General features: G+C 37.9%; 1 protein-coding gene across 4 annotated transcripts in view; it reads left to right on the top strand.

Moving 5' to 3' along the window:
* Positions 1 to 27,728, top strand: part of ALG14 (ALG14 UDP-N-acetylglucosaminyltransferase subunit) — a 99,336-nt gene that overhangs the window by 41,561 nt on the left and 30,047 nt on the right. The window contains exon 4 of one of the 4 annotated variants that reach the window (XR_015160548.1): positions 12,265 to 12,364. The exons of the other annotated variants lie outside the window; for them this stretch is intronic. The gene's annotated coding sequence lies outside the window, so the exon portion shown is untranslated. The remainder of the gene's footprint in view (positions 1 to 12,264; positions 12,365 to 27,728) is intronic. 4 annotated transcript variants of the gene reach the window in all.

Genomic DNA, 27,728 nt, shown 5'->3' with positions numbered 1-27,728 from the left:
ACCACAGTGCCTGGGTTTATTTCTGGGCACTCTGTTCTGTTCCATTGATCCATATGTCTGGTTTTGTGCATTCTTATGACTTTGATCAAAGTTTCTTTTTTACTTCTGTTAAAAAAGAAAACCCCACTTTTAGAAACAATAGTAATATCAGACCTTAAATTACCTGAGTTGTCTAAACAGCAAGGTGATTTTCTGCTTCACCTCAGTTGTGTGCACCTGAGCCAGTAAGTTGACTCTCCATTCAACTGTCTCTGTTCCTCACTTTGTCATCTGTAAAACAGAAATAAAGTCACTTTCCTTGTTTCAGAGCGAATGGTGAATAATAGAACATTTCAGTGTTTTTTAAATGGAAATTCCATCTGGTATATAATAGCTAACATTTATTGACCACAGTTACATGTACCAGGCTTGGTCCTTAGTACTTTCGTTCATGCTGTGTGAGGTGGGTAGTACTGTTACGCACATTTAATAGAGGAGGACTCTCAGGCTCTGTGAGACAGGAAGTTACTTGTCCAGAGTATGCAAAACCAGGAAATAACAGAGCTAGGTCTAGAATCCAGGTCTTTCTGATTCCACAGCCCAAAGCCTTAACTACTGGACTGTATGCCCCATTCTGGCTCACCATGGAAGGTGTATTCATTCATGTAGGCCAATTAGAAGTCAATTAATAAATTAATTTTAAAATAAATTACATTAAATATCAGTCCTCTAATTGAGTATGTAAATTTAAATATACCCCAACAGCTCAAGTTAAGTACTTGCTTTCATAATAGATTTAACAAAGACTGATCTAATTGAATAATAGTAATAATAGTGTATATTTCAAAATTAAGTATCATGTATATTTGTCAAAATATAATATTTTTAGAATACAAAATGGATAATTCAAATAAGTATTAATAAAGAAGTATTACAGAATTTTACAAATGAGACTGATGTGGAAAATTGAATTCATATTTATCAGTTTTCTATTATAGAAAATCATATGTAAAACCATTGTAAGAATATGTAATATTATATCTTAATTTAACTTTTTGAATGAGATAGTAATCCAAAAACTCAGGTTGTTTTGAGGGAAAAGTGTAGAATTGTGCTTATTGAGCATGTATTAAAAGGCATACTTGTTTGGGGGACTTCCCTGGAAGTCCAGTGGTTAAGACTCCAAGCCTCCAATGTAGGGAGCTTAGGTGTGATCCCTGGTCAACAAACTAAGCTCCCACATGCCACGCAGTGGAAAAAAAGTCATGCTTGCTTCTTCTAAGCCAATTATTAGATGAAAAGTATCTTAGAGGATAGGTTATAAACTCTCATTTGGAGGCCTGAATCTAGTCTTTACTAATTGGAATGGATGGTTTCTTCTTTTACAAGGTCATGAAATAACTTTTTAGGTGGTTCTGATATTTCACGTATCATATTTTTCTAAGAAATATGGCTTTGCCAGGCATCCTGTGAATAAGAGTTGTAAGTTCCAAAGGGTATTGTTGAGTCTAAAAAGACAATTGGACAGAAAATAGATCGCTGGTTGCCAGCATCTGAGGTGGGGGAGGGACTGACTACAAAAAAAACTTGAAGGAACATTTTTGGGTGAAAAGCTGTTCTAAATCTTGATTGTGGTGGTGATGGTGGTGGTTGTTAATTGCATGCGTTTGTCATAACTAAGACTTGTGTGCTAAAAGGGATAAATTTCACTCTGTAAATTATATCTTAATAAATATCAGTTTTAAAATCTGAATCGTGGCTGAAAGCCTCAAATCTTTGCCTCCCAGTAGCTTCATATATAGCATGTAATTTATCTTTGAGTAAAAGTGATTTGGTGAATCGTTGCTTACTCCTCTCTACACCTCACCACGCTAGTGTTTTTAAGACCCTCTCTTAAGTGGCACAAATACCAGAGTCGAGTTACAGCATTTATCTAAAATTTCTAACCCAAAATTCAACTCCTTCGCCGAATTACGAATCTGGGTCAGGGAACATCACTAGCAGCCAAAAATGACATAGTTCATCAAATGAGCTGAGTTTTCTAGTCATTCCGATCACATTATTTTATGTTTGTCTCTGTAACCTTGGAAACAGCAAGTAGAGTTGGTGAAGTTTGCGATGCTGTATTATATGTTTGATCCTAGGTGAGTCTGTCATCATCAAAGAGTTAGTTATTGAAAGTATATGTTAAATGCCTACTGCTTTTCCCCTTGTACTGCTTATCCACTTGTACATCCAATAGGCATCTGAAACTTTCTTGGTTCAAAATCGTAGGTATTTCCAATTTTTTCCAGGTGGCACAGTGGTAAAGATTCCACCTGCCAACTCAGGAGACACAAGAGATGTGGGTTTGATCCCTGGGTTGGGAAGGTCCCCTGGAGAAGGAAAGGACAGCGCACTCCAGTATTCTTCCCTGAGCTCTTGCATGCGCGCGCACACACACACACACACACACGTACGTGCATGCTAAGTCACTTCAGTCATATCTGACTCTTTGCGACGCTATGAACTGTAGCCTGCCAGGCTTCTCTGTCCCTGGGGCTTCTCAGAGTACTGGAGTGGGTTACCATGCCCTTCTCCAGAGGAACTTCCTGACCCAGGGATCAAACACACACTCTTCCCCATCTTGGTAAACTTACTTAAGTCAAGTTTTCAGGAGACATCTTTGATTTATCACTGCCACACCCTACTCCTGTTCAACAGCAAGCCCTGCCAGCCATGTCCTCACAATTTATCATGATTTCTGTCTGTTTCCGTCCATGTTCACTGTCCGCCTGCCATCCAGCACCACCCCATCCCCATTGCATGGTCTCTTGCCTGCCTGTGGACATTCATAACCCCCTGCAATTTTACCACTCAGCAGCCAATGTGATTTATAATGTAAATCAGAGTCTGTTACTCCTCACAGAATGCTGTTACATCCAGCAGTCTTCTATGTTCTTAGAATAACATCCAAATTTCTCACTGTAGCCTGCATGCTCCAGCCTGACCAGCTTCTCTGACCTCTTCTCCTCCTCCTCTCTTTCCCTAGTTTTCTATGTGCCAGACAGACCTGCCTTTTTTTCTCCTCCAACAAACCCATCTGATTCATATCTCAGAGCCTTTGTACATGCTGTTTCCTGTGGGTGGGGCTCTTCACACCTGGTCTAAATGTGACTGGTGCCTTTCTGTTCTCTGAGCTCAAATGTTCCCTCCTCACAAAGGCCTCCCCTGATACAAGCCCTTCCTCCAGCCCATGTCCTCACCTCTCTGAGAGACTGCCCTGCTTTAGTTTCTTCAGAGTCCTAATCCCAATTTAAAAAAAAGAAAAAGAAAAGCTATTTTATATATGTGTTTGTCATTCCATAAGAAACTGCAGCTGCCGTGTTACTGTACTGATGCAGCAGTGCCTGGCACTTGGTAACCTCTCAGTACGTATTTTTGATGAATGGTTCAGTCACTGTGCTAAGTTACTGGTGCCTTATGGTGGCGAATGAACACTGCTATGGGAGTATCACAGAAGAACTCAGTGGTTCCCTCACTCACAAATGGTGGTCAGGGACCCTGCTCTATGACAGGATTTATCCTGAGTGTGAGAAGTATGAAAGTAAGCACAGTAGACAGCAGTCTTGCCCACAGCTGGGTTATTGTAGTGCAATAGGTCCTCTGGGGCGGAGAAGACAATGGCACCCCACTCAGTATTCTTGCCTGGAGAATCCCAGGGATGGGGGAGCCTGGAAGGCTGCAGTCCATGGGGTCGCTGGGAGTCGGACACGACTGAGCGACTTCACTTTCGCTTTTCACTTTCATGCATTGGAGAGGGAAATGGCAGCCCACTCCAGTATTCTTGCCTGGAGAATCCCAGGGATAGCGGAGCCTGGTGGGCTGCCGTCTATGGGGTCGCACAGTCGGACACGACTAAAGTGACTTAGCAGCAGGTCCTCTGGGGAGCTGGATATGGCTTGAGAGTGGAGATGACATTTAACCAAAGATGGATAAGAGTTAATCGGTCAGAGAATAGAAAAAAGGTCATTTTAAGAAGAGTAAAAGATTAATAAGTCAGTTGAGTGAATCACATAATGTATATAAGATTGAAGTCTTTAGACTGTACCTTTATTAATTAGCATTTCACATATAATATTTTATTGTTATTAGAAATTAATGAGATCCAAAACTTAAGACCTGAATGCAGTAGCAAGGTAGTCATTTTTATAATGTTAATTATGGGTACTTGTTAAGATGACATATGGGACTTTTTTCTCTATAAACCCCATAGATTTTTCTGAATGAAATGAATTTTTCTGAATGGAAAAAAACAGATTTTTTTTCATTGAAGTGCAATAGTATTTAAAGGAAATGACCACTTAAACATTTTATTGATTTATCATTTTGATTCATGTGAATGGAACACCTTAAAGTCGTATTTTTAAAAAATTTTAGAAAAATAAAATTTTTTCAACTCTCCCTGTGTCAGTTACTATTCTATGTGCTTTACATATGTTAACTCATTTAATTCCCTTAGCAGTCCTGTGACATAGTACTCTTTATCTCTGTTCTATGGATAAATAGCTCAAAATCCAGAGATGTCTGAGCAACATGGTCACAAACCTAGTCAGAGTAGCATAGTTCCAATTCTCTTAGAAATGTATCAGGTTCTGCCAAAATTAGATAACTTATTCAATAGAAACTTAACTAGTATTTTTTAATGTCTGTATTGCAGCAGCACTGAAAGCAGCACTGGCTAAATAAAATATAACCAGTGTCCTCAAGAAGCTTATATTTAGTTAGCTTCAAGGAAAATGGAATAAAGAAATAACAGGTAGACATGAAATAGTAATTCTGTTGCGGGGGAAGCCATTAAAATCAGAAATAGTTCTTACATCTCTTCAGCCTGCGCCTTGTTTGGTAGCTGAGATTCTTTTAAAAAGCATTTGAGTAGATTTTTTAGCATTTTTTTTGTTTTGAAATGATTACAGATTCAAAGAAGTTGCAGAAATAGTACATAGCACTCCAGGTACTCTTCACCGAGCTTCCCCTAGTGGTGGTCTTATATAATTGTAGTGCAAAATTGATATTAGTATAATACTGTTAGGGTCTTCCCTAGTGGCTCAGCGGTAAAGAACCCTCCTGCAATGCACGAGACGCGGCAGGAGCCACGTGTTTGATTCCTTGGTTGGGAAGATCCCCTGGAAAAGGAAATGGCAACCCACTCTAATATTCTTGCCTGGGAAATTCCATGGACAGAGGCTACAACCCATGGGGATCACAAAAGAGTCAGACTCAACAGAACACAACACACACTAGTACACACACTACAGTAATTTTCTAAAACCACACTTTGTGTGTGTGTGTGTCCCCATAATACTATTAACCAGACTAAAAACCTTATTCAGTTTTCACTGTTTTTCATATGTGTTCATGTGTGGTTATGTGTGCATGTGTGTGTGTGTGTGTGTAGTTCTATGCTGTTTTAATCCATGTGTCAAAGTCGAGGTACATAACTGTTTCACATCACTGCCAGAGAACTGTGCTAGCCCTGTTCTAGCCCCAGTCCATGTTCCATGGTAGCCATTAATTCGTTTTCCATCACTATAGTTTGTCATTTCAAGAATATTCTATAAGTGGAATCACCCAGTATGAAACTTTTTGAAATTTACTTTATACACTGAGCTTAATGCCCTTGATATCCATTCAGTTTTTTAATATGTATCAATAATTCCTTTTTATTGTTAAATAGGAATTCATCCTATGTATGTACTATAGTTTGTTTAACCATTTATCAGTTCAGTTCAGTTCAGTCCAGTCGCTCAGTCGTGTCCGACTGTGCGACCCCATGAATCGCTGCACGCTAGGCCTCCCCGTCCATCACCAACTCCTGGAGTTCACTCAGACTCACATCCATTGAGTCAGTGATGCCATCCAGCCATCTCATCCTCTGTCGTCCCCTTCTCCTCCTGCCCCCAATCCCTCCCAGCATCAGAGTCTTTTCCAATGAGTCACCTCTTCGCATGAGGTGGCCAAAGTACTGGAGTTTCAGCTTTAGCATCATTCCCTCCAAAGAAATCCCAGGGCTGATCTCCTTCAGAATGGACTGGTTGGATCTCCTGGCAGTCCAAGGGACTTGCAAGAGTCTTCTCCAACCCCACAGTTCAAAAGCATCAATTCTTCGGTGCTCAGCTTTCTTCACAGTCCAACTCTCACATCCATACATGACCACAGGAAAAACCATAGCCTTGACTAGACGAACCTTTGTTGGCAAAGTAATGTCTCTGCTTTTCTAGGTTGTCTGTGTTATCTAGGCTGGTCATAACTTTCCTTCCAAGGAGTAAGCATCTTTTAAAATCATGGCTGCAGTCACCATCTGCAGTGATTTTGGAGCCCCAAAAAAGAAAGTCTGACACTGTTTCCACTGTTTCCCCATCTATTTCCCATGAAGTGATGGGACCAGATACCATGATCTTCGTTTTCTGAATGTTGAGCTTTAAGCCAACTTTTTCACTCTCCACTTTCACTTTCATCAAGAGGCTTTTGAGTTCCTCTTCACTTTCTGCCATAAGGGTGGTGTCATCTGCATATCTGAGGTTATTGATATTTCTCCCGGCAATCTTGATTCCAGCTTGAGCTTCTTCCAGCCCAGCCCAGTATAACCATTTATACTGAGGGCTATCTGTATTATTTTTCAGTTTTTTGCTGCTATGAATAAAGCTACTGTGATTATTCATATATAGGTTTTTGTGTAGACACAGGTTTCCACTTTTCTGAATAAAGGCCCAAGAATAAGATTGCTGGGTCTGATAGAAAGTACAAATTTAGCTTTATAAGAAACTGCCAAGAATTCCCTGACGATTCAGTGGTTAGGATTCTGCACTTTCACTGCCAAGGGCAAGGGTTTGATCCATAGTCAGGGAACTAATATCCCACAACCCTCACAGCCAAAAAAAAAAAAAAAGCCAAACTATGTTCCATAGTGGCAATACCATTTTACATCTCACTAGCAATGTATGAGAGATCCAGTTTCTCTGTCTTCTCTCTAGCATTTGGTATTATCAGTATTTCTTAGGTGTGTAGTGATATGTCATTGTTTTTAATTTGTATTTCTGTAATGGCAAATGATGTTGAACATCTTTTCATGTGCTTATTTGTCATTAATAGCTCTTCTTCACTGAAATGCTTGTTCATGTCTTTTGCCCATTTTCTAATTGAATTTTTCATTTTACTTTTGAGTTTTGTATATTCTAGATATTGGACTGTTGTCCAACATGTGGTTTACAAATAATTTCCCTCACTTCATAGTCTTTTCATCTTCCTAACAAGGTCTTTCACAAAGCAAAACTTTTTACTTTTGATGAGGTCTAATTTATCAAATTTTTCTTTCATAGATTATTCTCTTATTGTCATATCTATAACTCTTCATCCAGCCCTCAATCACAAAGATTTCCTCATATTTTCTTCTGAAAGTCTTATAGTTTTATGTTTTACATTTAAATGTATAAATCAATTTTTGTATCAGGTGTGAGGTTTAGATGAAGGCTTACTTTGCCTGGATGCCCAGCGCAAGTTTTTTTAAAAAAAGAAAAGGAAAAGAAAACTTTCCTTCCTCCATTGAATTGCTTCTCCCCTTTGTTAAAAATTAGTTGGAGGGACTTCTCTGGTGGTCCAGTGGTTAAGACTCTGCTTGCTTTCACTGCAGAGGACTCAGATTGAATCCTCCCTGGTCAGGGAACTAAGACCCCACATGCAGCATGGTGCCACCAAATAATTTTTTTTTAAGAGAATGATTACTAACTATAAAAAAAAAATCAACAAAAAAATCAGTTAGAAGTTTGAAAAATAAGGTAGTTGGGTGTCGCCTTGATCTGTGCCTCTGCTTTCTCAGTACCACTCCCTTGTGGTTGCTATAGCATACAAACCTTAACTTCCGGTAGAGCGATTTCTCCTACTTCATTCTTCTTTTTCAAAATTGTCTTAGCTGTTCTGATCCCTTCCCCTTTCAATATAAACTTTAGAATAAGTTTTTCTATACATAAAACAGAGTTTTGCTGGGATTTTGATAGGAATTGCATTATGTGTATAGATCAATTGGGGAGAAATTGACATCCTTACTATATTGAGTCTTCCAAAATGTGAACATGGCATGTCTCTTCATTTATTTAGATCTTCTTATATTTTATTCATCAATGTTTTATCATTTTTCAGCATCTAAATTATATGCATGTGTTTTAAATTAGTATCTTGGTATTTCACTTTTTTGGAAAATTGTAAGTTATAAATGGAATTGTGTTTTTAATTTTGGTTTCTACATGTTTGTTGCTAACATACCAAAATACTGTTGATCTTTGTTTATCTCACTCAGATTCTGTGATCTTGCTTTCCTAAATAGATTTTCTTGGATTTTCTAGAAAAAAATCATATTTTTTACAAATAAGAAAGTTTTATTTCTTCTCTTCCAATCAGTATATAATTTATTTCCTTTTCTTACTTTATTGCACTGAATAGGGCTTCTAGTATTATGTTTAATAAGAGTGATGGGAGCAGCTTTGTCTCTTTTCCAATTTTAGGGGAAAAGCATTCATTCTTTCACCACTGATTATGATGTCAACTTTAGGCTTTTTATAGATGCTCCTTGTCAAGTTGAAGAAGTTTCTCTTTTGTATTAGTCAGGGTTCTCCAGAAAAACTGAACCAGAAACAATAGGATAGAATTTTACTCAGCCTTTTTATACTATTTAGGTGTTCAGCTTAACACATTAGGGAGAACAATGCACTTTACTCAGTCTACTGATTGAAATGTTAATCGTACCCCAAAACCCCTCACTGACGTTGTTGTTCAGTTGCTAAGTTGTGTCCAACTCTTTGCGACCCCATGGACCGCAGCATGCCAGGCTTCCCTCTCCTCTTCTATCTCCCGGAGTTTGCTCAGACTCTTGTCCATTGTGTCTATGATGCCATCCAACTATCTCATCCTGTCATCTAAATAGATTTTCTGGGATTTTATTTTCTTAATTTATTGTTTTGTTTTCTTAATTTTAATTTATTTTCTTAATTCTTAATTTATTGCACTGGCTAAGACTTCTAGTATGTTTAATACTTTCCCAGCATCAGGTTCTTTTCCTATGAGTTGGCTCTTCACATCAGGTAGCCAAAATACTGGAGCTTAGCTTCAGCATCAGTCTTTCCAATGACTACTGAAGGTTGATTTCCTTTAAGATTGACTGGTTTGATCTCCTTTGACCAAATTCTGGGTAGCTCATGACCCAGTCAAATTGACATGTAAAATTAACCATCACAACCTCTATTCCTGGTATTCTGATCATGCTTTTATTAATCACATTAGTGAAAAATTAATGTATTAATGACAAAATGAATTTTGTCCAAAATTTTTTTGTTGATTGATACAACCATGATTTTTTGTTTAGCTGTTGATACAATACAGTGAGAGATTTTTCAAATATTGAAACAGACTTGCATTTCTGGAATGAATTCTACCCGATCATGGTGTATAATCATTTTTGGGTATAGATGGATTTGATTTGCTAGTAATTTGTGAGAATTTTAATGATGATATTCATGAGGGGTATTTGTCATTAGCTTTCTGCTTTAGACTTTCAGCTTGGTATTGAAATTAAGCTGACCTTATAAAATGATTGGTAGGTGTTTCACCCTCTTTATTTTCTGAAAATAATTATTTAGAATCTACGTTAGTGCTTCTTTAAATGTTTGGTAAAATTCTGCAGTAAAAACATTTGGTCCTGATGATTCCTTTTTCCAAAGCTTTAGCTACAGATTACATTTCTTTAATAGACATAAGATTATTCAGGTTCTCTGTCTTATATTGAGTGAGATTTTGTAGTTTGTGGTTTTTAAGGAATTGTTCCATTTAATCTAAATTTTCAAATTTATCTGCATAGAGCTGTAATATTCCCTAATTTTTCCTTTTTACAGGTTTAGGGTCTGTGGTTATAGCTTTGGTCTCATTCTTGATATTGGGAGGTTCTGTTTTCTCTCTTTTTATATTTGTCAGTCTTACTAGAGACATCGATTTTATTGATCTTTTCTAATAGTTAGGTTTTTGTTTCATCTATTTTCTCTTTTGTTTATTTTTTCCTTTTTGTGGCTGTCTTGGGTTCATTTTGCTCTTCTTTTTCTAGTTTCTTAAGGTAGGGACTTAGAAAAGAAGAAAGGTCTAATCAATGATCTAATGTAAGCATTTAGTATTTTAAATTTATCTTTAAGCACTGCTTTAGCATCATCCTGTAGATATATTTTCATTTTGTGCTAAGTATTTTTTATGTCCTTAGATACTTTTTCTTTGACCCATGGATTATTTAGCATGCTTTAATTTCTTTTTGGAGATTTTTTTTTCCCCTATTACTGATTTCTAGTTTGATTGATTTTGGTCAGGGAACACACTTTGGTTTTAAATATGTTGACTTAATGTTTTATGATCTAGGATATAGTCAATCTTGGTGAATATCCCATGGGTGCTTGAGAAGAATGTGTGTTCTGCTGTGTTGTACAGGATGTTCTATAACTGTCCATTAGATCCTTTTGATGGATGATGCTATTGAGCTCTTCTATATTTTTGCTGATTTTCCATCTAATAGGTCTACATATAACTGTGAAAGACATGGACCATTTCATGAGTCATTCTAAAGCTATGTCTAAATGGTCTCATTGGTCTTAGCTCTTCGTAATCCATTCAGTGCCCTGTTCCCCCTATTGTAATGTACACATGGATCCTGCAGTAATATAAATTTTAAGTAGACCTTATAGTTCACTGTTTTGTCTCTCAAAACCCATGTATTTCTTCACTATTGTGTTTTTCTAGCTTCTCCTAAAAGTGGGGGGTCTTTGAATCATTTTTTCAGTAAGTTGGCTGATCTCATATTCTTGGAAACATACTTCTACAGAAAAATTTGTTTGTTTCAAGGTGAAAAAGAGAACATTGAATTTGTGAGTTACTGATCATTGAACTAAAGAGGACTGCTTACGTTCAGGGAGAGAGATCTGTAAAGTTCTTGAGGATAAAGGCCATGTATTTTTCTGTTTCCCGTGGTCCCTGCTTAGAAAAGTGTCTTCCACATATTTGTGGAATGACTTAAAAATAAATGAATGAATACTGGATGATGTGAGTCATCACAAAAACAAAGACGCCTGGTCCCTAAACTGGTGTTCTTCTCAGGCTTTATTAAAGAGTCTGAAAAACCAGAAGGGTTTCCCAGGTCTGCAAGTGTTTGATTACTGGCTTCCTTCCAACCTGGCTGTTGTTAAATGAAATACTCAGAGAAAGAGCTCTGCATGTTAAAATGAAACCTATTTTAATTTTTAATCAAGTAAAAAATAAATATCAGATTCTACATGTATAACAAATTGGAAAGAAATGGACCATTTCAACCTAATACACTGCCTCTTTGCCTGAAGCTGAAGCTGATTTAATTCACCATGACAAATGTAGATGTATTTATTACATGTACACTCATGCTTTGTATGAAAGAAATCCATTCTTTTACTTAGTCTTTTTTTTCCATGTTCTATATCCAGTTTGAGCTGTGAAATGTCTAAGTTCATAGCAGTAGCAAGTTGATGATGTGCATAATGGGTTATTGTCCATAAATGGAATACTATGATTTTTTTTAATGAAGTATTTTGGGTGGTAAACCACAAACTGGGTGGTATTGAGATTACCACTTGTTTGCATAGTATATAAAAATTTTATTGGCCTATTGATTGACATGTGTTTCAGACATTAGGAAGAGTCAGTTAATTTCTTGTTGATATGCCAGAACCTTTACAAGAACTTTGTTTTTCCCCTTAATTTGTGTTGGTTTGATTCTTTGTATAATGACCTTCATCTGGTATTATGTTTTTCAGTGATGAGAACCTTTATAGCATGTTCAAAGGAAACTAAGCTAGACAAAGAAAAGGTCAGCTGGCCCAAGATGCCTATCTGTAATTGGAGTTAAGTGAGAATATGATTTTTCAAGCCAAGTCAAATAAGAAGCAATTAGCTCACAGTCGTCTGTTGCTTCTTGTTTTCCAAGATTAATGAAATCATACTTGGAGCCATTTGTTTAAGTGTGTTCAGTTCCTGTTCCTCTGTCGACCAATCCTCTGTAGCACATTAAAATAATACCAGTGTTACTTTTTTCCAATGTCTATTTCCCCTCCATACATGTACTATAAATTTAGCAACTTTCATAGAGATACAGTTGGTATTGTGTGTGCATTTAGCAGGTCTGATAAAGCTCAGAGCCCACAGTGAGGAGTGACTGTACGTGAACATTCTCCCACGTATCTGGTTTCTTAGGCCTGAGGAACTGCTTTCCCAGCTGCGAGTGAAACTACCAGCTGTGCCACTGACACACTGGCTAGGCGACAAGCTGTAGCTGCTTCCATCCCCAAATGAGGTATTTGATTTAAATGTTATGGTTTCTGATTCACATTTTGAGTGCCCTTAAAATCTGTGTCAAAATTATGCTGTGTATTATCAGGTAGAGATTGCTTTGAATTTTTTTTCCTCCACTTTGGGGGATTCTCCAAAGCTTGAAAACAGTTTTTCTTTTCTTTTCTGAATTGATCCTTTTTCTACTTGGTAAACATGATGTTTTTCCCCTCTGCAGAAGCCAGTATGGCTTTGCCTACCATTTTTCTCTCGTTTCACTTTGCCTACATCACTCTTTTGAGTTGTCGCTGTTTCAGATCATCACAGGCACAGATGAGATCTGGGTCTGGTGGGCCCTCTTCCTCTTGAGATGAAAGCTAGCCTCTTTTCATAAGGATAACAACGTGGCTACAGTGAAAACCGAAACAAAAGTTGAAGGAAGAGAAATTCAGTTGTGAAAGGGTCAGGGAAGCGTGATGGGAACAAAGCTGTTTTCCAAGAAAGGACTGATATGTAATCAGAGGCAGTGACCTCAGAGAGACCTGGCCTTGTGCAGAAAGGTGGTGGAAGGCACCAGTAGCTAAGTGAAAACAGAGAGTGAGATCAGGAGAAAGGAAATCTTTGAAATGATCTTCAGTTTTCATAATGATTCCTAAGAACCAGCCAGTTTCAGAACCTTACAGTGCCTATTTTAAAGTTTCACATGAATCAGTATAGCTCTATATTTATAGTATCTGAAAATCACTAAGGTGCCATTTTTGTCTAGGATTTTAAAAATTTCCCTTTGGTCTGAACTAAAAAGAAAAAAAAGGAGCACAATCAGAACACAAATATCTGAGTGTGAAATAGGTGAGCTTAGGAAGGGCTGCTATAGTCCAAGTCGAGTGCAGTCATTAACGATTTGGAGATGTCTGGAACTCAGGTTGGTATGGAAGTAGCTTGGGGAGTATTTTAAATTTGAATGCAGACTGTGAACTCCTTGAGGAAAGGTAAGATGTATTACTCATCTTGGCAATCCTAGCACCTCTTAAAGTGCTCTGGGGCATGTAGGAGTTCAATAAATATTGAAGGAAAGAAGTTGGGTAGGAGGAATATAGGAAGGAAAGAGTCAGAGAAGCTATTAAAACTTAGTGATGACTGCTTAGAGCTTTTAAGGAGGTGGAAGAAATAGAATAGGGGAAAAAACATTGTGTAACTGCTCCTTGGCTAACCTTTGCACCCACTGAACTAATCCCTGGAATACATCTAAGGATTTTCTTGGTGGCACGTTTCTGAAGCATTAAATATTGTCTTTGTCGGAGCAATCAAAAGGAAATGGCAAACATTTCTCATTCACCTTAAGCAGAATGCAGTTGCTTTACTCTACTTTTCTTTTTATTGAGATAAAATTTACATAACATAAAATGAACTATTTTAAAATGTACAATTCAGTAGCGTTTAGTACATAGACAGTATTAAGTAGCACCTGTATTAGGTTCCAAAACATTTTCATAAAGAGTTGCTGTATTTTAATGCCTGAGTATCATGAAACCACTTAGAGTGTTTTACTTTTTTTTTTTTAAAAAGATTGAAACGTAGTGTTTTCCAGCAGCCTCTGGAGACTAAATGCTATCTTTGTCATAGTCTGCCTTTTAAATTTCTCATTTCCCTCCCCCCAAATCATTGGGTGAAACTTACATTTTTAGGCTGGCTTTTCCTCTTTGGTAGCTTGCTTTTCAGTGGTTTCTTTTTCTCCTGGCCTCCTGGTGTAATTCTTATATTTTGTAGCATGAATACAGCAAAGCCTCCTGGTCGTGGATTTCTTTTTCTAGTGTTAGAAAAATCAACTGTGGAAAGCTTATCACTTCTCTATATGGAGCATAACATTTGAGATTCCACTTATACCAGGAGACGTAAGCCAAGGGTCCTTGCTACAGGATGAAAAGGGCAAACTCTGATTTTCTCTAAGACACATGGACAAATAATTATAAAAATATTCTTCCAAAGGACCTTATAATCAGGGATGAGGAAACTTAGGACTACCCTAGATTTACTGAGAAAAATGAATAAAACCCTAAAAATTTCAAACACTGCTGTGGCTTACAGAATAAGATATTTTAGCATTATTGCTTAGAGTAGTGAAAAGGGCCCATTTAGGTTAGAGAGCTTGAGAGCTCTGTTAAAAACAGCAAGACATTCCCTGCTGATAAGACCTCTAAATTATAGAAAGAACATATCGTGACTGATCATTCCTTTTAAGAAATGTGAATAGCAGATTTATAAGTTTCATATGGTTATGATGTCAAAATTTCCATATTCTGCCGTAAAGAATGAAATCTGCAGAGGGATCACCTATAAAATTGCAAAGGGCAGCAAATTCCATTTGTGAGCAGAATACCGTTTTGCATTCTTGGTTTTCCTGAAGTCACACTTAAGCCATTTATGCAAATCTTTGACAAAGCAACTTTTAAAAAATATTTATAGTTGACAGTTCGTGAAAACACATTTGTGTTTATGGGCTAAATAATTACTTTTCTCTAAAGACAGGTGTCTCGTGCTCAAATCAGTTGTGTCCACATCTTAAAAGCTCCAGATGCTAAATTTCAAAAGATTTGCTTATACAATACAGTATTTTGTAGATAAGTCTTGTTAGTGAAGTCAGTGCCCAGGGCTCAGGGGACTTTGTTGCTGTTTTATTATTCCCAAGCCAGCTTTCCTGTTTCAGCGTTTCAAGGAGCCATGATTCATCTCTGTGAAGTCACACAAGGAGGAAAAAAAAAAAAAAAACCCTCACTGCTCAGTAGGCACAGAGAACAGAATTGGGGTGGGCGTGGGTGGAGGTGTGTATTTCCCTCCTCCCTAGGAGAACTGGGTGAGACTTGTGCATGGCAGACTTCCAGTCTTCAGGTCACAGAAGAGTTCATTTTTGTTCTATAGCTTTCATCAAGAATTTGTTCTGAATATTTGCTTTACATTTTTTCTTCCACATTGTTGTTTTCCGCATTATTGTTTTCTCTGGCTTGCACCCATTATACCTTGGTTTTGGTACAGGAGGAAGTATGCCACACTGGGGATCAGGAGGCTCTGGGTTTACTCTCAGCCTTGTGAATATTTAGGCATGTGACTCGAAGCTAATCAGTTAGCCTGTCTGAGCTTAGCCTCTCTTCCCGATCAAATGGGAATAAGAAGTAGACAGAGCACAGGTGTCAGATCCACTTGCTTTTGAACAGGCCGCTGCCTCTGCCAGGAAGGTGATAGATTCCCTGCCACTTAAAACCACTAACTCCTGCTCTGTTCACCTCCTGTCTGAATGACTGATGGCGCCTTGAAGCTCCTGCACATTGCAGTATCTTAGATATAGTGGATGCCCAAAACATGTTTTTTTAAATTGTGATGACTTACTTCTGAGAACATTTCTGTGGTTCCTCATAGTTTATTTGCAGAACACCTATCACCTATACACACACATTCAAGTGCTTGGCTACCCTTCTACTGCCCTGCCCTATAGAGCGGCACTCTCTCTTCTGTCTCTTTTTATACAGTGGCCGTTCTTTCTCTGTCTTCTGCTTTCTCACTCATACCTCTGACCTCCCATTGGGATTCATGTTGAAAGCCCCGTAGTTTTGCCCATTAACCTTTACTTTTCTATAGCTGTCTTGATCACCTTCTACTGTAGAAATTCTTCTTCCCTTAGCTCTCTTGGGAGATAGAATTTAATTTTAATTTTCCACAGTTCTCCCAGTTTTTTGTGCTAGGTGAGTGTCCCTAGCACACTCACCTTTGTTTTAAAAGTTCTCTTCCCCTTGACTATAGGAAGCAGATAGGTACTGACAAAAATTGTAAGCATTATTAGAGTTAGACATGTAAGAGCTTATCCTTTACTGATAGACTTTATCCAAATAAAATGGGAAAGGTCTTTCTCAATGCCTTTTCTTTGTCCACTTCAATGAGGGCCCTCCCCCGCTTTTTTTTAATATTTAAGACTAGGTCTCCTGCATTTCTTTTTTATCAGCTAATTCTGAAGCAAACTGATAAGCATTGGATCACATGCAGATACAAACATGTTTTGTCTGATTCACCTAGCTAGTTGGCATTTTGTACCACATGGTGGTTTCAGGTATTTCATGGTGCACAAAAACCCATATTTCTGAGTCTGTTTGAGGAATTGGAAGAGCAGGTGACTGCAGGGAGGTATCAGCCAGAGCTGAGTAGTGACCGTCCTGTCTGGGGCACATACTCTCTTACCTCTGGTTGTCTCGTTTATGTAGGCTCCCTGAGCAGGTTGTGTTTGTGTTCAGCCTTCATACCTCTCTTGGCGACCAGAGTGGGTGGTGGTAGCTCAACGCAGTGGTTTGTAGGCCCCATACACTCAGGGGACTAAATGCAGGCCATACAAGTGAGAGCAGTGGGCTCAGTGTACTTGGTAGCAAGACAGACCTGCTATCCCTGAACCCTTTCTCCTTAAAATCCCAGAGCTGCCACTGCTTTTGTGACAGAACTGTTTATAGCCTGGTGGATTTCTGTATACAGAGATCAATATGTGTCCTCATATTCCCCCCTCCTCTTTTAATTAGAACAGTCATATTAAGTCATTCCCTGGTGGGGAATCTACTTGTACACTTAGACTCATAAATGTTCACAGATGATACCTTAGCAATTGTTTAATCCTACATCTTCCTTTTAAAGTTTAGATTATAAAGCCAAGAGGGGGCTTGCCTTGTATTGTCTTAGAACTAATAGCAAAGCATGGTTGACAAACCCCATTCTTCTCACTCCCACCCTCCAGGCTCAACTCTAGGCCACACTAGACATGAAACATGGATTTCCCTCCTCTCTAAGGGCATCCCTGATGGCTCAGATGGTAAGGAACCTGGCTGCAGTGCAGGAGATCTAGGTTCAACCCCTGAGTTGGAAAGATCCCCTGGAGAAGGGAATGGCTACCCACTCCAGTATTCTTGCCTGGAGAATCCATGGACAGAGGAGCCTAGTGGGCTATAGTCCACAGGGTCACAAAGAGTCAGACATGACTGAGCAACTAATACTTAGAGCATCCAAGTGTATATTCTCTACATGAAAGAGAGAAAATGAGCTTTGGGTAGCAGGTATACTAAGGTTGAGGATCTAGGTCTGCCATTCTAATATATGGGCAAGCTTAAGTGAGCTGTTTGATATGCATAAGTTTCCTTTGCCTCTGTAGAACAGAGACCATGATACGTACTTCTTAGTCTTATGTGAATATAACTAGTGTATACATAAGGAGCCTCCATGGTATATTCCTAGGTCCTCTTCACCTTTTTTTTTTTTTTAATTTTAAGTTTGGTTTTTTATAAATGATTGAAAATTTCTGATGACTCACAAAACCAATTTTTAGGGAGAAAGCAATAACAGGAGAACAATAAAAACCTTATGCACATAATTTAAGAATAATGTCTTTTGTATGCATTAATGTTGAGAAGAAACTTTGCAAATTACTGATTTTGGTAAAAAGCTATTAGGTAAATAAATATAATAAAATATATTTATCAAGCAGCATACTTTGTTAATTTATTTTACAAGTATAATTGAGTTTTAATTACTTATGAGTTTTCCACATGAGGTAAGTGAACTGTGATATAACTTTTAAAGACCATGAAATATTTATTCTTATCAATTCATGTCAGTATCCTATTACTGAGATTATTCCTTCAAAAGGGAACCAAAATACCAGATGTGTTTGTTAAATATATTGTGTTTGGAGCTTAATCAATTTGGCAGGAATTCAATATAGAATTATCATATGACTTAACGAGAAATATAATGCTATTTGTTAAAATATTCCTCTTTAGTTATCTCATAGTAGAGGGAAAGATAAATAATTCATTGTATGACACTATTATACACAATCACTTAACAAAAATCACTTTGTTAAATTTATTTAAAAATCATATTTCAAAAAATAGTTATATAATCTTATCTTTAAAACTACGTCTAAAAGCATAGTGATCAATCACTAACTCATGATCTGAGACAAAAGATTTGATCAGACTGATATGCATAATTCAGTGCTTCTCACCCCTTTATCATCAGGTTAAATATTCTCTTCCAAAAATTGAGAGGCTAACAAGGAGTTAATAAATATTTTTAAACTTAGGCCAAGGAATGCCTGGATGATGTGATGTGTCTGTTTTCATGTTGATTTTCATGCCACAGTGAGCCCCTTCAGGCGTGAAAACAACTGAGGATTATTTGCTTCTCATTCTTTCTTTTTTGGCCCTCTTGTGTTTTCATCACTGACTCCAGCCCTTCCAAAAGCAGTCTGTCAGGGTTCTCTCTCCTGCCGGGCCACCAGCAACATCCTTCTGAATCTGCCCCTCTCAAGGAGGAGTTCATCTGCATGGGCCTGATTCTCAGTTGCACTGTTCATTTACCCAATTTCTGGAAGCTTCTTCTTAGCTGTGTCTTGCACTATCACTCCATCCAGACCTTTACCATCCATGAACTCTTAGGCCTTTATAGGCTGGCGTTTCACCATTCTCTGGTCATCTCACTTCCATTCGTTTTCCCCTTCCCCAGATTACATTATGAGTACTTTAAGGGCCAGAAACAAAATCTTCTGACTGTATTGGGTGCTTATAGAGGTCTCTGATTAACAACTGGATCATAAGGAAATGGAAGACAGCATGACAAAAATTAGCTCCTGATCCCATCTCTTCCCAGTGCACCACACTGTCTTCCTTCTCTGCCAGTTATTAATGATTTCTCCTCCCCGGCTACCTCCTTCTTTTCCTTCTTAGGTGCCACTGAATGGTAGGGAGTGACATTCAGAGGACCCTTCAGCTGTCCCATGGGTCACCTTTATCCTTGAGACTCTCCCTCCCTGCTAGCCAGGTGTGCCCTGTACTCCTAGTTATCAGAGGTCATGGGAACGTGGACCTCCTCTTTCTCTAAGAGCAAACCACAGTAAGTCTCTAAAACTATGCAGAGCTCCCTTCAAATTGAAAAAGATTAGGAAACATAACCAAACCTGAGAAACTCAATTCTTCCTCTGCTGCCATTCCCCTGAAATACCCACTTGATTCTTAAGGAAGATGTTACTAATTTAATTATTCTTTATTTTTTTAAGAGGACCTGAAACTATCAATATAAAAATTGCCTTCTGATGCCATTTTTTAGGATTGTAAAACCTGGGTATCAAAGCAAGCTTTTACTGGTTATAATCTGAATCTCTATCCTTTGAAGTCATTTATTCCTGAAGTTGTTATTTTATAAACTTATTATTTACAAATAAAAATTATCTGTAAATAAGTTTATGAAAAATTATAATTTATTTGTAAATTAATTATAGATAAGTAAATTATTTACAATGGTGTTATTATTTTACATTAAATAACTGCTGTGAGCTGAGACCTGAGCTGGCCACCATAAAAGATGGAGGTGAGCATGAGATGTGGGTGGCATTCATGCTCAGAAGAGTCTATAATCTTGGAGGCAGGCCCTGCCCCAAGTCCTGGGTTAGTAAGATCATGTGGACTGGGAACTGAACTGACCTGCCTCAGGGTTTAAAACAGAAACACCAGGGTGATTATTTGGAGGTATTTTAAATCCCAGACCCTCTTTTGGAGGTGAGAGCTGATTAATGAGCCATTATCCCATCATTCACAAACTACATAGTGAAGAATAGGCATAAGGCTTCAGGATGTCTGACAGAACAGTTCCAGAAGGCAGGAGCAGCAAATGTACTTCAAAGAACCCAGAACAAATAGCTCTTTGGGTCAGTTTTTAAATCAATAACAGATCGGGCACTACAAGAGGAAGCCTGTTTCCCAGCCAGTGAACAATGCTAAAAGCTCCGGCTCCCACAGTCTCTGGGGAGTAATTAGAACTTGTTCAGTAATCAGCCAATTTGGATTTCTGAGAATGATTCTAAATATAAAATGATAAAAGTTGAATAAACTAAGCTATTGCTTCACCATTTAATTTCATAATTCAATTAGAGAATCATAAAGTTAGAAATGCTGAAGGGTTTTTTGGATTTTTTTGTTTTGTTTTGTTTTGTTTAAGGAAAAGTTATTTAAAGGCAATGCTATTTAAAAAAAAAAAAACTCGAGGCTAAAAATATATGCTGAAGCATTTTATCTCATTGGGGACCTGAAAACAGTAAAATATCCAAGTTGGAGTCTAGTCTTCATTAGACCAATAAGTTAGTTTGGGAACTTTGAAATAATTGTTTGATTTCTTTTGTCTATAAAGTCAGTGCAGATTAGGTAGATTGTTTGTTTTAATTGTTGGCAAAACACTGTAAACATCCAGGTTCTGGTTGCTGTATTTTTATTATAAAGCACAGGAAACTTCCATCAGAAGTAGTAGAGTGTTAGGATAAATTGTAAATAAACAATAGCTTTTGGTCAAGTTCAAATACAGCCTGTTACTTATCCTGCACTGGAAAAATGAGGCAATTCTTCAATTTCTGTGATTACATATATAAATGGCAACTCTAATATTTTTGATGAGAGGAAAAGATTCTTCTGGATTGTTTTTTTGTTGTATAATCAATGGCACAAACCCATAAAAGAGTTGAACAACATCTTACCAAGTTATACTTTTCCCTGTGATATCACTTTTGATCTTTGAGGTTCCTTCCAGCTTTAAGAGTCTTAATTCACTGATTCTAATGGGATATTCTAGGGAATTCCACCAAAGCAGGACTGGCTGGAACAGGCCCTGTTGGCCCTGGCGTATAGATGTTCTCCAGGGGAAACCCAGTGTATGATGATGTAAGTGTGACTGACCTGCAGAGGACTGCCTGATTAGAGGTACCTCAGAACTTCACTTAATGTTGCCAGCATAGCCTTGGTGACCAGCAAATGCAGCATTTGTATTTCTTAGTAACAGATATGGAGAATTCATTATTATTTAATGAGCAGCAAAATCTTACTGAGCTGTACTATAATAACTTCATAGCTTTCTCTAATAAGACAAAACAACTGGAAAATAGTTCTCTAAGTTTAGTTCCAACTCCACTTCTCATTGAGTTGGATAGTATTTCCCTAAACTAGAGATTGTGGATTACTGTGACATTCACCAAAAGATCCAAACCATGTTTACATGGAAGTACATATGATGAAGTAATTGAAATTCACTTTTTATCACTTTTACTCATTCAAAGTAAAGACTAAAATAATTATCAGATTTACTTTTTGAATTTCAATAACAAGGAATAATAGAATGCTAATCCTGCTTTCTCAAGAGGCAGGTCAAGTGGTCTGGTATTCCCATCTTTTGAAGAATTTTCCACAGTTTATTGTGATCCACATAGTCAAGGGCTTTGGCATAGTCAATAAAGCAGAAGTAGATGTTTTTCTGGAACTCTCTTGCTTTTTCGATGATCCATCGAATGTTGGCAATTTGATCTCTGGTTCCTCTGCCTTTTCTAAAACCAGCTTGAACATCTGGAAGTTCACTGTTCACGTATTGCTGAAGCCTGGCTTGGAAAATTTTAAGCATTACTTTGCTAGTGTGTGAGATGAGTGCAATTGACTCATTGCAAAAGACACTGATGCTGGGAGGGATTGGGGGCAGGAGGAGAAGGGGATGACAGAGGATGAGATGGCTGGATGGCATCACCAACTCAATGCAGATGAGTTTGGGTGAACTCTGGGAGTTCGTGATAGACAGGGAGGCCTGGCGTGCTGCGATTCATGGGGTGGCAAAGAGTCAGACGCAACTGAACTGAACTGAATCCTGCTTTACATGAAAGGATTGGATTGGCCAAAAAGTTTGTTCAAGTTTTTCTGCAAAATCTTATAGAAAAACCCAAACATACTTTCTGGCCAACCCAGTAATTGGATCTTTGGGTTTCTAGGCTAATTTAGATTCCGGGCCCGCTCATTCTTTTCTGAGATGGCTTTATGATCATAGTGTAGCAGGAGAGGCACACAGTTTTCTAAGTATACGATAAGAACAATTCCCCTGATGTTATTTTTTGTTAGTTTCTTTGTTTACATAAAGAAGAATGTGCTTGTTTATATTTCTGCTAGGTCCTGTTGGAATTTTCTCTTCCAATTTCATAGAACTTTTCACTAAGTATGGGATGATATGCTGATATCATTTTCACTTCCAGTCAGTAAAAACTTTATTTTCTTTGCAGATCTTAGGAATGGTGAAAAGAACTAACTCATTTCTTGTGGTATTTTCTAAATCCATACTAAACAAATGAGTAGTCACATGGCTGATAGAAATAACAGTATACAGTAACTTGTTTCTTTCTCTCTTTTTTTAAAGTAGATTTTATTCTTTAGAGCCATTTTAGATTTACAGCAAAATTTAGCAGAAGGTATGGAGAGTTCCCATGTACCCTCTGCCCTACACAGGCATCATATCCCCCATTATCAATATCCCTCATCAGAATGGTACACTGATTATATTTGATGAACCTGCATTGATACATCAGTATCATCCAAAGCCCACATATTTACATTATTATTCACTCTTGGTGTTAACACATTCAATAGATTTTGAGAAATATATAATGACATGTATCAATGGTAAAGAATCTGCCTGCCAATGCAGGAAACATAGGTTCCAGATCTTCTCTGGGTCAGGAAGATCCCCTGGAGAAGGAAATGGCAACCCACTCCAGTATTCTTGCCCAGAGAATCCAATGGCCAGAGAGCATGGTGGGCTACAGTTGATGAGGTCACAAAAAGTTGGAAATGACTTAGCAACTGAATAACAACAACAGTGGATATGTACTGGTATCTTGTTTTAATTTGCATTTTTCTAATAATGTATGATGTGGGGCATCTTTTCACATGCTTTTTTGCTATTGGTGAAGTGTTGGTAAAGATCTGGCCCATTTCTTAGTCGATTTGTTCATTTTCTCAGTTTTGAGTTTTAAAAGTTCTTTGTATATTTTGGATAATAGTTCGTTGTCTGACATGTCTTTTGCAAATATTTTCTCCCAGTCTGTGATTTGTCTTCATTTTATTGATAAAGTCTTTTAAAGAATTGATTTTTTATTTTAACTAAGTCCAAATTATCAATTATTTCTTCTGTGGATTGTGCCTTTGGTATTAAATCTAAAAAGTCATCACCAAACCCACAGTCATCTATTAATAGATTTTCTGTGTTATCGTCTAGGAATCCCATAGGTTTGCATGTTATGTTTAGGTCTGTGATCTACTTTGAGTTACTTTTTGTGAAGGGTATAAGATCTGTATAAGAAGGCATCTGTATCTTTTTTCTTTGGGGCATATGGACGTCCAGTGGTTCTAGCACCATTTGTTGAAAAGACTATCTCTGTTCCATTGTGTTGGCTTCACTCTGTATAGTCAACTGTCAGTTGACTATGTGGTTCTACTTCTGGCTTTCTGTTATGCTCTTTTGTTATACTTGTCTGTTCTTTCACCAGTATCTCACTGCCTTGATATTGTAGCTCTACAGTAATTACAAAGTCAGTACTTACTTACTGAAGTCAGGTAGTGTCAGTCGTCCAACTTTGTTCTTCAACATTATGTTGTCTGTTCTGTCTTTTGCCTCTCCATATAAATATTAAAGGTGCCAGAGCAGGAGACATCAGAGACATGGGTTCGGTTCCTGGGTGGGGAAGATCCCCTGGAGGAGGGCATGGCAACCCACTCCAGTATTCTTGCCTTAAGAATCCCATGGACCGAAGAGCCTGGCAGGCTGCGGGCCTTAGGGTCACAAAGAGTCAGACATGACTGAAGTGATTTAGGACACATAAATATTAAAATCAATTTGTTAATATCCACAAAATAATTTGCTGAGATTTTGAGTGGGATTGTATTGAATCTACAAGTCAAGTTGGGAAGAACTGAAATCTTGTTAGTACAGAGTCTTCCTATCCATGAACATGGAATATATATTTTATTCTTCCTTGATTTTGTTTTTCAGAGTTTTGTAGTTTTCCTCATATAGAGCTTATACATATTTTGTTAGATTTATATCTAAGTGTTTCATGGTTTGGGGTGCTAATATAAATGGTTATGTGTTTTTAATTGAAAATTTCAATTGTTCAATAGAAAAGTGATTGACTTTTGTATATTAACCTTATATCCTATAATCTTGCTCTAATCTCTTACTACTTCCGGGAATGTTTTGTTCATTTCTTTCAGATCATGCCATCTACAAACAAAGACAGTTTTATTTCTTCCTTCCCAATTAGTACACCTTTTATTTCCTTTTCTTATCTCACATTAGGAGTGATGAAAGTGGACGTCCCTTCCTTGTTCCTGATGTTAGTGGAAAAACTCCTGGTTTCTCACCAATAACTATGATGTTAGCTATAGGCTTTTCATAATTTTTTTTTATCAAATTGAGGAAATTTCCCTCTATCCCTAGTTTATAAGAGTTTTCTTTAAATCATGAATTGATTTGGATTTTATCAAATACTTTTTTCTCCATCTATTAATATGATAATGTGATTTTTCTTCTCTATCCTGTTGCTGTGATAGATTACATGAATTGATTTTCAAATGTTGAACCTGGCTTGCATACATGGAATAAATCACACTTGATTGTAGTGTATAGTTATTTTCAAACATTCTTGGATTTGATTTGCCAGTATTTTGTTGAGAATTTTTGCATCTATGTTTGTGAAAGATATTAACGTATGAAAGTGAAAGTTGCTCAGCCGTGTCCGACTCTTTGTGACACCGTGTACTATACAGTCCATGGAATTCTCTAGGCCGGAATACTGGAGTGGTACCCTTTCCCTTCTCCAGGGGATCTTCCCAGCCCAGGGATCAAACCCAGGTCTCCCACATCACAGGCGGATTCTTTACCAGCTGAGCCACAAGAGAACCCCAAGAATACTGGAGTGGGTAGCCTATCCCTTCTCCAGCGGATCTTTCTGACCCAGGAATCGAACCAGGGTCTCCTGCATTGCAGGAGGATTCTTTACCAACTGAGCTATAATTCATCTATAGTTTTCTTCTCATGTCTTTGTCAATTTTTGGAATTAGGGTAATTCTGGACTCATGGAATGAGTTAGGAAGTTTTCCCTCCACTTCTATCCTCTGAAAAAGATAGTGTAGAGAATTGGTATAATTTCTTTAAAATATGGACTGCTTTTTATTTTGCAGTCATTTTGCTGCTACTGCTAAGTCGCTTCAGTCCTGTCCGACTCTGTGCGACCCCATAGACAGCAGCTCACCAGACTCCCCCGTCCCTGGGATTCTCCAGGCAAGAATACTGGAGTGGGTTGCCATTTCCTTCTCCGTGCAGTCATTTTAGGCTTACACAAAAGTTGAAAAAATAGTAGAGAATTCATGTGTATCATTCATCCAGCTTTCACTGGTTTTAATATCTTTTAAAACTGTGCTACAGTTACCTAAACCAAGATATTAACACTGGTATAATAACCATTAACAATTAAATTGCAGCCTTCATTTGGATGTTGTCAGTTTTTCCGTCACTGTACTTTTTCTGTTCGAGATCCAATCCGAGGTTCCTATCCTAGTTATTTACCAGGTCTCAGTAGTTTCTTCTAATCTGTGACATTTCTCCAGTCTTTCCTTGTCTTTCATAACCTTTACATTTTAGAAGCAAACTGGTCAATTATTTTGCATACAGAGATTACAGTTGTATGATACATAGTGGGATTCACTGTGTCTTTATTTCTAAATGAAAGTCTGAGTTTTCTAAAGGTTTTGTTTCATGTTTGTGAAAATCCTGGTGTTTACATTCTGTTGTTAGTTTAGTTGCTAAGTCATGTCCAACTCTTTTGTAACCCCATGGACTGTAGCCTACCCAACTCCTTTGTTCATGGAATTTTCTAGGAAATACTGGAGAGTGGGTTGCCATTTCCTGCTCCAGGGGATCTTCCTGACCCAGGGATTGAACATTTGTCTACTGCATTGGCAAGCAGATTCTTTGCCAATGAGCCACCAGAGAAGCCCCGTTTACATTTTGTTGTTGTTCAGTTGCTCAGTAGTGTCCGACTCTTTGCTACCTCATGGACTACAGCACGCCAGGCTTCCCTGTCCTTCCAGCATCTCCCAGAGCTTGCTGAAACTCATGTCCATTGGATCGCTGATGCCATCCAACCATCTCATCCTCTGTTGTCCCTTTCTCCTCCTGCCTTCAGTCTTTCTCAGCATCAGAGTCTTTTCTAATGAGTCGGCTCTTCACATCAGATGGCCAAAGTACTGGAGTGTCAGCTTCAGCATCAGTCCTTTCAGTGAATATTCAGGATTGATTTAGGTTGACTGGTTTGATCTCCTTGCAGTCCAAGGGACTCTTAGAGTCTTCTCCAACACCACAGTTCAAAAGCATCAGTTCTTCAGCACTCAGCCTTCTTTACGGTCCAACTCTCACATTCATTCGTGACTACTGAAAAAACCATAGCCTTGACTAGACGGACCTTTACCAGGTTGCAGTTATTTGTCATATCTTACCTTCTTGGGGATCTATAGTTATTTGAAACTTCCTCCTTCAGTACAAGGAAATGATGTATCCTCAGTTCTTTTTACTGAAGCAGTCTCTCTGTCTCCAGTAATGATATATGAAGTATCATGTGAGGAATAGCTTTATTAATGCAGAATACAGTTACTAAATTAATAAATTTTATTTTATAAGTTATCTTTAAGAGCCTTATATTGGTTCCCAAAAAAATTAAGCATAGAATTACCATATGATCCACCAGTTTCACTCCTGGTTTTAACCCCAAATGACTCAAATAATTGAGTCACTGATTTATTTGTACACTGATGCCCATAGCACACTAGCCACAGTCAAAAGAGGAAAACAACACAAGTGTCCTTCAAGAGATGAATGCATAACACCATGTGGTATATGGAATATCATTACTGAGCCACAAAAAGGAATGAAATTCTGATATATGCTATAACATCTATTTGAAAACATTATGCTAAATGAAATAAACCAGACCCCAAAAAAGACATATTTTTTCATTCTAGTTATATGAGGTACCTAGAATAGGTAAATTGATAGAGAGTAGAATAGAGATTACCAGCGGCTGGGAGGAGGTGATATGGGGAGTTATTATTTATTGGGTACAGAGTTTCTGTTTGGTATGATATAAAAGTTGTAGAGACAGTAGGTGGTGAGGTTGCACAACAATACTTAAAAGTGGTTTAAGGGTAAATTTTATGTTATGTGTAGTTTTTAATTTTTTTAATTAATTTAATTTTGGCTACACTGGGTCTTGTTGATGCACACAGGCTTTCTCTAGTTGCAGCGAGTGGAGGCTGCTTCTGTCGTGGTGCACGGGCTTCTCGTTGCAGCGGCTCCTCTTGCTGTGGAGCACAGGCTCAAGGGTGCGAGGGCTTCGGTAGTTGCGGTGTGTTGCCTCAGTAGTTGTGGCGCTTGGGCTTAGTTTCCCTGCAGCATGTAGAGTCTTCCCAGACCAGTGATTGAACCCACCTCCCCTGCATTGGCAGGCAGATTCT

The sequence above is a fragment of the Bos grunniens genome, chromosome 3, assembly GCF_055505025.1.
Source record: "Bos grunniens cultivar Pamir isolate PY7600 chromosome 3, Bosgru_T2T1.0, whole genome shotgun sequence".
Taxonomy (NCBI): Eukaryota; Metazoa; Chordata; class Mammalia; order Artiodactyla; family Bovidae; genus Bos; species Bos grunniens.
Note: the sequence above shows the minus strand (reverse complement) of the source record. Positions and strands in the feature narration are given on the sequence as shown.